Below are 9653 nucleotides of genomic sequence, written 5' to 3' on the forward strand. Positions count from 1 at the left end.
CTGAAGGAAACAGAAACAAGCACACAAGCGACACTATTGTTTTTGGACTAATATCCCCAGAAAAACCCATTGCGGGAAAACAGGTGCAGCTATCTGAGGGTTTGATTTATTAAGCAGTTTTAGAATATAATCTGGGTGCCAAATCTGGTTCACCCAACAGAGAAAAATCTTGGTATTAACACCTCTCTACTCGGAAGCAGATATTCCGGTTGAAACCCGAGATAAACACTCCGGCAGCTCCATAGCTCCAATCTTCCCCACGAAACCCCAACGTCAACCTCTAGGGACTGCGTCAGCCTCTCTCTAGCCCAACGTTAGCCCAACATCACCCTTTCTTGGCCTACGTCAGCCTCTAGAGGCACTATGTCAGTCCTCTGGCCCTCTGCGTCACCCACGCTGGCCCTCTTAGGCACTGCGCAGTGCCTAGCTGCCTTTGCGTGAGCCCTGGTTGGCTCTGCGTGAACCCTTGGCTGCTTTTGCGTCCCTCTCCCCAGCTACTGTGCTAATCCACCTAGTGCTATCTCTGCCTCTCTGCTTCTGTATTCAATTCCCCTCAGCTACAACTCTGATCACTCTCTCAACTTTGTCAGCAAACCCAGCCCCAGAAAGTTGAAATCTTGATCTCTTGGTGTGTTCTCCAAGTGACCCTCAAGCCTCCTCTTATACTTTTCTCGTTGACAAATCAATGGCCGAGATTAAGTCCCTAATGAACGGCTAATACTAGATCTGGCTTAATCCATGACTTCTGGACCATTCTAACACAGTTTTATATTAATTCACATTAATATTTGTTTTCCCTAAGTTTAGACTTAGGGACTCCATTAAAAATATTAATTATTTTAATACCTCCCAAATTGTTTAGAGTCTGCCCAAACCCTTTCTGGGTATTGGAGATCTCATGTGCCTTAGCCTCTCCACCAATTTTCGTGGCTAGAGCACATCCGATGCTACCCCAAATCAATACTCCCACTTAGCGAGGACTTTGCTCTAGCGATACTCCTCACTGAGTATCACCCTGATCATTCGGCATCGGTCCCTGTGCTAATTCTAGGCCTGCTGCCCATCATCTGCACTGTTGCATCCTGTACTGCTACCCATGAACCTTCCACTGCAACTGCTGAATCCGTACTGTAACTCCCTCTGCATCTGCGTTGTTGTCCATGGCCCTGCCACTTCCACTGCATCTGCAGTGAAACCCCTCTCATCATGCTGCATCGTGCTGCCCATAGCAATACCACTGCAAACTTCTGCATTGCAACTCAGTTACTGAGAAGTAAGTAACTTATCTCCAACTCTGACATCTTCGTTAGGCTAGAAACAATCTTGATGTTGAAGCTCCCTCTGTCACTGACAAAGTCTCCCTCTCTGATCTCTGCGCTGCTGCAACAACTCCATCCTGCACTGGTGCAACACTCCCGTGCCTCTCGCACTATTGCAGCCTGCTAGCCTCGCGTTTTCTTGGGAATCCTGCACTGTAGCTCCCTCTGTCGCTCCATCCACATCCATCTCTACTGACATCGCCAATACTGCTACTCCTCTTCGGCGCTCCCGTAGCAAGGTCTAATCCAAGAGGCTAGGTACCTCGAGGATCCTACCCCTCATTGCATGTAGTCCACCTAACTACAGCTCGATGTCTCCCCACTTCCGTTCAAGTGGTGTGTGTGCACTCATGAAACACAGAACAAAAATGATCCTAGCCTTCTAGATGACAAAGTTGGATGCCTTATCCAGCCTGTCCTGATCCCTTAGCCCATTCATGGCCATCTCTCTACTCTTCTTGTTGACTCCCTTGAGTCTCTCTACTTCCCGCCTTGAGTTCTTTGTTCGACTCCTGCTGAGTCTACTTCCCATTTGGAAGTTCTCTGTTCGACTCCTGCTGAGTCTACTTGCCGTCTGGAAGTTCTCTTTTCAACTCTTGCTGAGTCTCTCTACTTCCTGCCTGGAAGTTCTTGGTTCGACTCCTGCTGAGTCTCTCCACTTCCCATCTAGATGTTCTCGATTTGACTCTTGCTAAGTCTCTCTACTTCCTTCCTGGAAGTTCTCAGTTCGACTCCTGCTGAGTCTCTTCACTTCCCGTCTGGAAGTTCTCGGTTCGACTCCTGTTGAGTCTCTCCACTTTCCGTCTGGAATTTCTCTTCTAGACTTCCTCTGAGTCCTGATTTCCCGCCTAGAAATCCTTCTGCCAATGTCAAGTTGCCCCTCTCTAATTGTCTGTGCAACAACAACATTGATCTAGATTCCTTGGCTAGGAATCCGCCTCGACAGCAACTCCCTCTACCTTGGCCTTGCCCTATTAGGTAATTTTCTGACTACAGTACCCCACTAGCTCCACTCTACAACTTACCCACAGCCTCCTAAACCCCAACAACCTGAAGGTTAGAGCTTCTAGGCTCTGTGCAATCCCAAAACCGGCAAATCAACTTCCTCAGCGAACTGCGTCAGCCCTCTTGGCCTCTACGTAGATTTGCGTGAGCCTATCTTTGCCTCCCTTAGCCTCTATGCTGCCTTTTCTTGGCTTGAACTTGATGACATAGGCACTGCGTCACCCCTTCCTTGCCGCTTCTCTGCTAGGAACAACTTTTGTCACTCAGGATAGCTATTTTCTGCTATTGCTGCTCTGCTTGGTTGATGTCCTCAGTTCTCTTGTGATCTGTAACCACGCTCTGATACCATGTTGGAATTTCTAAGTCCGACACATTAGAAACTCTTCATGCACTTTACTGATTTATTCCTACCTACTTATAAGCTATTTACCATGTAAACACTGGAAATAAATACAATTACATGCTCAACACATTACAGATCATCTACTGAAGGAAATAGAAACAAACACACAAGTGACACTGTTGTTTTTGGATTAATGTCCCCGGAGAAACCTAATGCGGGAAAACCAGTGCAACTGTCAGAGGGTTTGGTTTATTAAGTAGTTTCATAATACAATATGGGTGTCAAATCTAACTCACCCAACAGAGAAAAATCTCGGTAGTAGCACCTCTATACTCAGAAGCAGATATTTCGGCTGAAACCCTGGAAAAGCACTCCGACAGCTCCACAGCTCCAATATGCTCCATGAAACCCCAGCGTCAGCCTCTCTCTGGCCCAACGTTAGCCTGGCGTCACTCTGGCTTGGCCTGTGTCAACCTCTGGAGGCACCGCGTCAGTCCAATGTTCCTCTACGTCATCCACACTGGCTGTCTAGTCAATTTAATGTCTTAAATTGCTCTACATAAATTATCAATTCGGGTATCGTAAACTGATGAAGTGTGGTGCACTATATGTGCTTAGTTAACCTTTCTCTTACTTCGTTGTTTTATAGTTTATGTTTGTTTTTGGGGTTTTGTTCTTGTTGGTTTTCTAAGGTGTTTAATGCAAATGGAAATCCTATTCTAAGGTCTTAAGAATACTTTTAAAGGACAAGTATGGATAAAGATTTCAAGACAAGGCCTATGTCCTTAATGGTAACTTCCAAAAATTAGCACTTCAAAAGAACTTAAAACATGTTATTGATGGAGTTAGTATTTAAACAAAAGTCTAAATATACAACTAGTTCAATCAAAATAAAATGCAATAATCAAATAATGAGAGAATGGCTATGAGACCCAGTATCCTTGCTGCTTCAGCAAAAGGACAAGATGATTCTATCACATCATTAGTTCATTAAAAGGCTACGTGCATCACTAATCTACAATCAACTTGAAAGCAATTTATGTACAGCTAATATACATGGGGAAATAAAATGCAAAAATAAAATGACAACTATACAAGGCAGGGGCCCTCTACCACCTATGAAATCAAATGCTTAAAGAAAAATAAAGACATCAAATAAAGGACTAATGACATCGGCCCAGTATCTCTGCTGCTGATTTAAAATGAAAATGAAATCTATATTAAATTCAATTAAAAGTGAGAACAACTATCTCACACTATTTTAACTCTTCAACTTAATCTAAGCAATGTGAAATCTAAGTGACACTACATAAAGGAGACAAATCACACTACTTTAACCTTTTCTTAACCTTTTTGACTTTCAACTAGATTTATCATGTGAGAACAGTTATGAACAAGTCAGCAATGTGAGTCTTAAAGCAAACTAAACCAAGTTGTACTAAGTGATATTTTGGCTCCAATAAAGTTATTTGATTATGGAAAAAGAACCATCAATAGATGAACAACTTGATATCTAAGAGCAGAAAGTAAAGTGCAAGTTAAAGAAATGATACTAATGAAAATCAAACTGCAGAAAAATAAAGGTCAGCAACATAGACAAGATGATCACACATGCCACTAGTCATGAAATCAAAGCAAAATTGAACACACTTGCATGAATTAAAATTGCATGAATGAAAAATCTAATCTACCTTACATTCTACAAAGCAATATTTACAAAATGAAATCTACTCTACCTTACATCCTAATATGCTCCATGACATCTACTTCACATCTCCTTCCATGTTGAGAACATCAAAGCTTTATTCAACTTCTTCAAAAGTACAAAGTACAACAAAGTTTTGCAAAGCTTTCAAAAGCCATCAAGGAAGAACTACAAAACAAGCTTAAGCTAAAATAGACTGAAAAGACTAACAAATGAAGGAGAGAGATCTCCTATTTATACAAAAAGATGAGATCCATCTTATTAATGATAGTCCATGAATCTCTCCCTCTACCTCTAGAGTCCTAATGAAAATAGGAACTGATAAGACACATGTCTTTTTAGAGTTACAATACAATTAGGAGATGTGACACATATCCTCATGATCCCATGATTCTTTCCAACCAAATTCGAATTTGGCCTTAGAGTGCCACATAAGGGTCTTCTAGAAGCCTCCTTTCAACCTACACATGTCAACAATCTCAACCCATTTGTTAGGTATAAGCATATGCACATTATTTTCTAATGTTTAACGACAAATTCACTTAAAAGGCTTAGAAATAATAAAGATTGGAAAAACATAAAGGTGGCCCAATGATAATGAAAGTGGGATGAATGTGGTGACATAGTAGTGAAATGGAGGTGATATAATGGACATAATAGTGAAAGTGTAATGGAAATGAATGACATTTTCAAGACTCAACATACCCCCCAACTGAAGTTATTGCATGTCCTCATGCAATATATATTACATTAACTCTTTTGATCCTTGAGCTTTGGCTTAACTTTGCATGATATCATTTGATAACTTCATATTTCTGCAAAGTGTTTCATTTGAATTGCAACATGGTTGGTTCTTGTGTTACAACTTTTTTTTTTTTTTTTGTTGCCTTCTATTTTGATCTTTGAACTTTGCATAATGATATTTTGATTATTGTTGCAAAGTATATCTTTATTGGATTGCATGATGGTTGGTTCTTGTGTGACAACCATGATTTTGTTTGTATCCAATTTATCCTTTAAGCACTTTTTCAAAAGCCATTGTATGCTCATAATAGCAATGTAATAATTAATATATGTTGGAAGTATGTGAGCTCCTGAATATGATATGGACATGGTAAGATATGAATATGAATGTATTCCCCCCCCCCAACTGATGATATTGGCAATTTTATGAAATGAGGAAGAGAAATGTTTTTCCAACAATTATCATTCTAGCTTTTTATGGAATTCTATGGTCAAAAGTTAGAAAATGACGTACCTTCACTTACCCTTTGGAATGGATGAGTTGTATGTGTAGTGGCTGAAAATTTCTGATCATATTCTTCTTCAAGTGGCTGAACAAGAGGAGTCATGGATAGAGAGATAAGATGACTTTTTATTGCTTCTACTAAAACTTGCTGAATCTGCTCCAAAATGCTGAAAATAATAGTCTTCATGTCTTCAAAACTCATTGGCACAATTCCTACTATGTGAAAAGATGTTCTGATGTCGAACATAGTAGGAAATTGTTGGCTTAGTGGCCATTAATGGATGCCACTAGTCAACACGAGAACTCTCACCATTGATGACAATGAGAGTCAAGATGCCCAAACACATCTTGCTAGGTACGAATGAATTTGCTAATGTCGAGTCACCTAGAAGATCTAACGAACAAGGGACATTAATGTATTCCCATTGTTTGTTAGCATGAGGACTTGCCATTAAGGCATGCAAGTCTCAAGGTGTTTTTACAAAGAACTTAGACTCAAAGGACTATGGACTCAATAATTTGCATTGAAGCAGGGCTTATTTGCGGAATGAAAATGACAAGGAATGGAAGATGAAAATGGAAAATGGCAATGGAGAACAGAAATGACAATGAGCAATAAGCATGTGAATGAGCTTCTTGCTTTTATTTGTGGGTTATGAATGGACAAAAAGAGATGGAAAGTGTATGTGAATGAAAATGGAAAATATGGAGTGGAATGAGGTGAATGGTTTATTATGAAGTATGGATGTGATGGATGGATGTGATGGAGACAATAGTATTTGAAAGTTTTTCAAGTGTTTGGATCTGATTTTGCATCAGCATATTTCCTCTTTGTTGTTGATCATCCTCTTATGAAACAAATTGGTCTCTTAGAGAGACACCATTCTCTTGTAGTCATTTGTCCTTCCCCCTAGAACCTGCAAAAAAAACTAATACTTCTTCTGCAATGGAATGTAAGATTATCAAAGGAGAGAGGTGATCAATCTCTCTAGTTATGATATTTGCACACAAAACTAAGAATTTGTATTAATCAAACAAGTTCTCAAAGGAAAAATCAAAAGAATTTATACCTGCTTTGGAATTAGTGCCTCAAGTTGATGTTGCTTCTTTTCAGCAATTTATTTCATTATTTGCCATTTCAAACTCAAATTATGGATTTTTCATTGTGTAGATCTTGTTGAGATCTTTCCAATGGTACTTAAATCATCAAAATCTGATTTTGTATGAAAAAGTTAGGCTGATTTGAACAATGAGGTTTTTTTTCTGGCTGCGGAATTAGAGAACAGCTGCGGAATTGGACTTTAGCTGCGGAATGTGCACAGTTCTGTAGCTAAAAATATTGAATAAAAAGTTAGCCATTCATTTTTCATCATCAATCCAAAATCAATCAATACCTTCAGAAAAGTGAGAAAATAACTTGTTCATTTCATTGATTCAAAATTATTATTTTTTTCTTGACATGCAGCGACTTAGTGTGGCGACTTTGTGATAACACACAATTTGACTTCCCTTTGACCAGGGACTTTTTCATCAAATTTGATCGAATGAATAGGACACCATCCATGTACCAACATTCCCCCAGCTATCCATGTGACTTGTTTTGCTTGATGACACCTACAACCTAGAGTTTAACAAAACAGCTGCGGAAAGTTTGGGCTGACTGCGGAAAGTGGCTAAAACAGTCGATCATCAATTTTAGAAAATTTTTATTGTCTGCAGAGCAAAATAGTTTTATTGATGAAAAAAACAGTCTATAACCATTTGGCCCTTCTGGTTCTACCTTTAGTAATCGACCCATCCTTTACTCTATTTAAAATTTGTCTGCCTGAGAGGATTTAACAGAGGTAAGATAGCTGGGTTATGTTGTAAGGTTTATGGAAGAACAGTGGCTGAAAATGTACTGGATTAATTAACCAAATATAATTGACAACCATGTTTTCTATTAGACATATTTTCACTGAAACTCATATGAAGCAAAACTGTAACCAGCGCGGCCTTCATTTGTTGCCTTCAGCTCCAACTTTTGAAATGGACTGCTGTTTGGGTCGTAGTAAAAAAACCATTTACTGAACTATCACTACGAGAAAAACACACATAGTAAAATCCTACAATGGTCAATACCACAGTCTATAATAGGTAGCGGGAGTTATGCGGTGGAGAAGAGCCGTAATGAAACTGGTCACTTGTTTCACGCCACGTCTATCAATCGGCTGTGAAGAGTCGTATCCAACCAGTTCATGTAATGGAACGCCGTCTGGGATTGAAACTACTGGTTTTAATGAATTGCAACGGGTGGAATATGGGCAGAGGACGTGGTGGCAAAGAGTCCAGCACATAATCAAATTGGAATTCTCCTTCTTCAGGCACGCGGAATACATCAAACTGTCAGTTAATAACTCAATTTTTTCACGCGGCAGCAAAAAAGAGGCTCCAAAGAACCGAAGATTTCTCCCAGACCGCCACAAATTTCTTCAAACGGTTTATGGGTTATCTAATTAACCCACCTGGAAAAAAAACCCATGTTTTATTTTTTTGAAATTTGTCTCCATTTGGGCAAATCGAACGTTTAAAATATGACGTTTTTCTGTGTTTACGTTTTTCTGAGTTATCATTTTTTTACTGTTCTGAATTGTTGCATTCGGCCTTTGAAATGGTGGTTTTATTTGTTGAACCTCACGCCATGCAGCATTATCGACATCTCAATCTGGCTGCATCAACCAATTCCTTATGTCGGCTCCAATCTAACTAGTAACAGGAGAGAAAGATAGATCAAATTGGGTGGGCAGAGTTGGCTTGCTTCCCAGAGAAAGCCCACAGACGTCTATGGTCTCTTGTTTCTCTAAAAATATTCCGGTGGTTGCTTTCAAAACCGAGATGGTCCAAAAAGAAGAAGGGTATTCGAAGAAATCTAACGTTTCTGTAAGGAAGACAGCCTTTTCCAAATAGTGGACCATTACATGCAATAAGAAGTTTATGAAAATTATGAGAATCTTCTGGAAAAACCAGCATGCAACTATTCTAAGGTCACAAATCAGCGAGTTTGGCTTTCACCAAGCTTCAATATTGGAGAGATTATCTAATGCACACATGTGGTCCTTTGGATGAAGTTAAACGCTCTTGGCCTGAAAAGGCTACAGGTTACATGGAAATTACAAGAAAAAACAACTTTTGCCTGCCATTTCTTTTATTGTCAAGTGTATGACACAGATACGATAACAGGGATGAAGTACTGGGGCAATGATATCATTTTTTTTTTTTTTTTTTGTTGAATTTTTGAATTTTTATATTGCTTAGTCATCCCTGCATTTTCATTTTATTGCACTAACATCTTGACTGTAAATTTGAAAAACAGAGTGGTGGCTGCGGACACTGAGCACAGCAACGACTTAGCTAAATAGAGATAGTTAGGCAATCTTAATGGAAATGATCATGGGGAAATAACTTTTATTGATGAAATGGATGGCATGGAGTGAAAATGGAAATGAAATGAAGTTTACTTTTTCTCTTCTCTTTTTTTTTTTTTCTTGAATCAATTGAAGTGATGAAGTTATTTTGTCTCCTATTTTTTTTTAACAATTCTTTTTCTGATCCTCCAGATCACACAAAGTGCAGGAGGAGAGCATACTCAAGAATTATTATTTTTCCTTTTTTACTTAACAATCCTTTTTCTGATCCTCTAGATCACACAAAGTTCAAGAGGAGAGCATACTCAAGAATTATTAACCTTTTTTTTTTCAGATGTAAGAAATAAGGTCTCCTAATTACACTTCCCCGGCAACGGCGCCAAAATGTCTAGTCAATTTAATGTCTTAAATTTCTCTACATAAATTATCAATCCGGGTATCGTAAACTGATGAAGTGTGGTGCACTATACGTGCTTAATTAACCTTTCTCTTACTTCGTTGTTTTACAGTTTATGTTTGTTTTTGGGGTTTTGTTCTTGTTGGTTTCTAAAGTGTTTAATGCAAATGGAAATCCTATTCTAAAGTCTTAAGAATACTTTTAAAGGACAAGTATGGATAAAGATTTCAA

The sequence above is a fragment of the Pinus tabuliformis genome, chromosome X (genome assembly GCF_031772625.1).
Source record: "Pinus tabuliformis cultivar Carrire ecotype Pingquan chromosome X, CPIR1, whole genome shotgun sequence".
NCBI lineage: Eukaryota > Viridiplantae > Streptophyta > Pinopsida > Pinales > Pinaceae > Pinus > Pinus tabuliformis.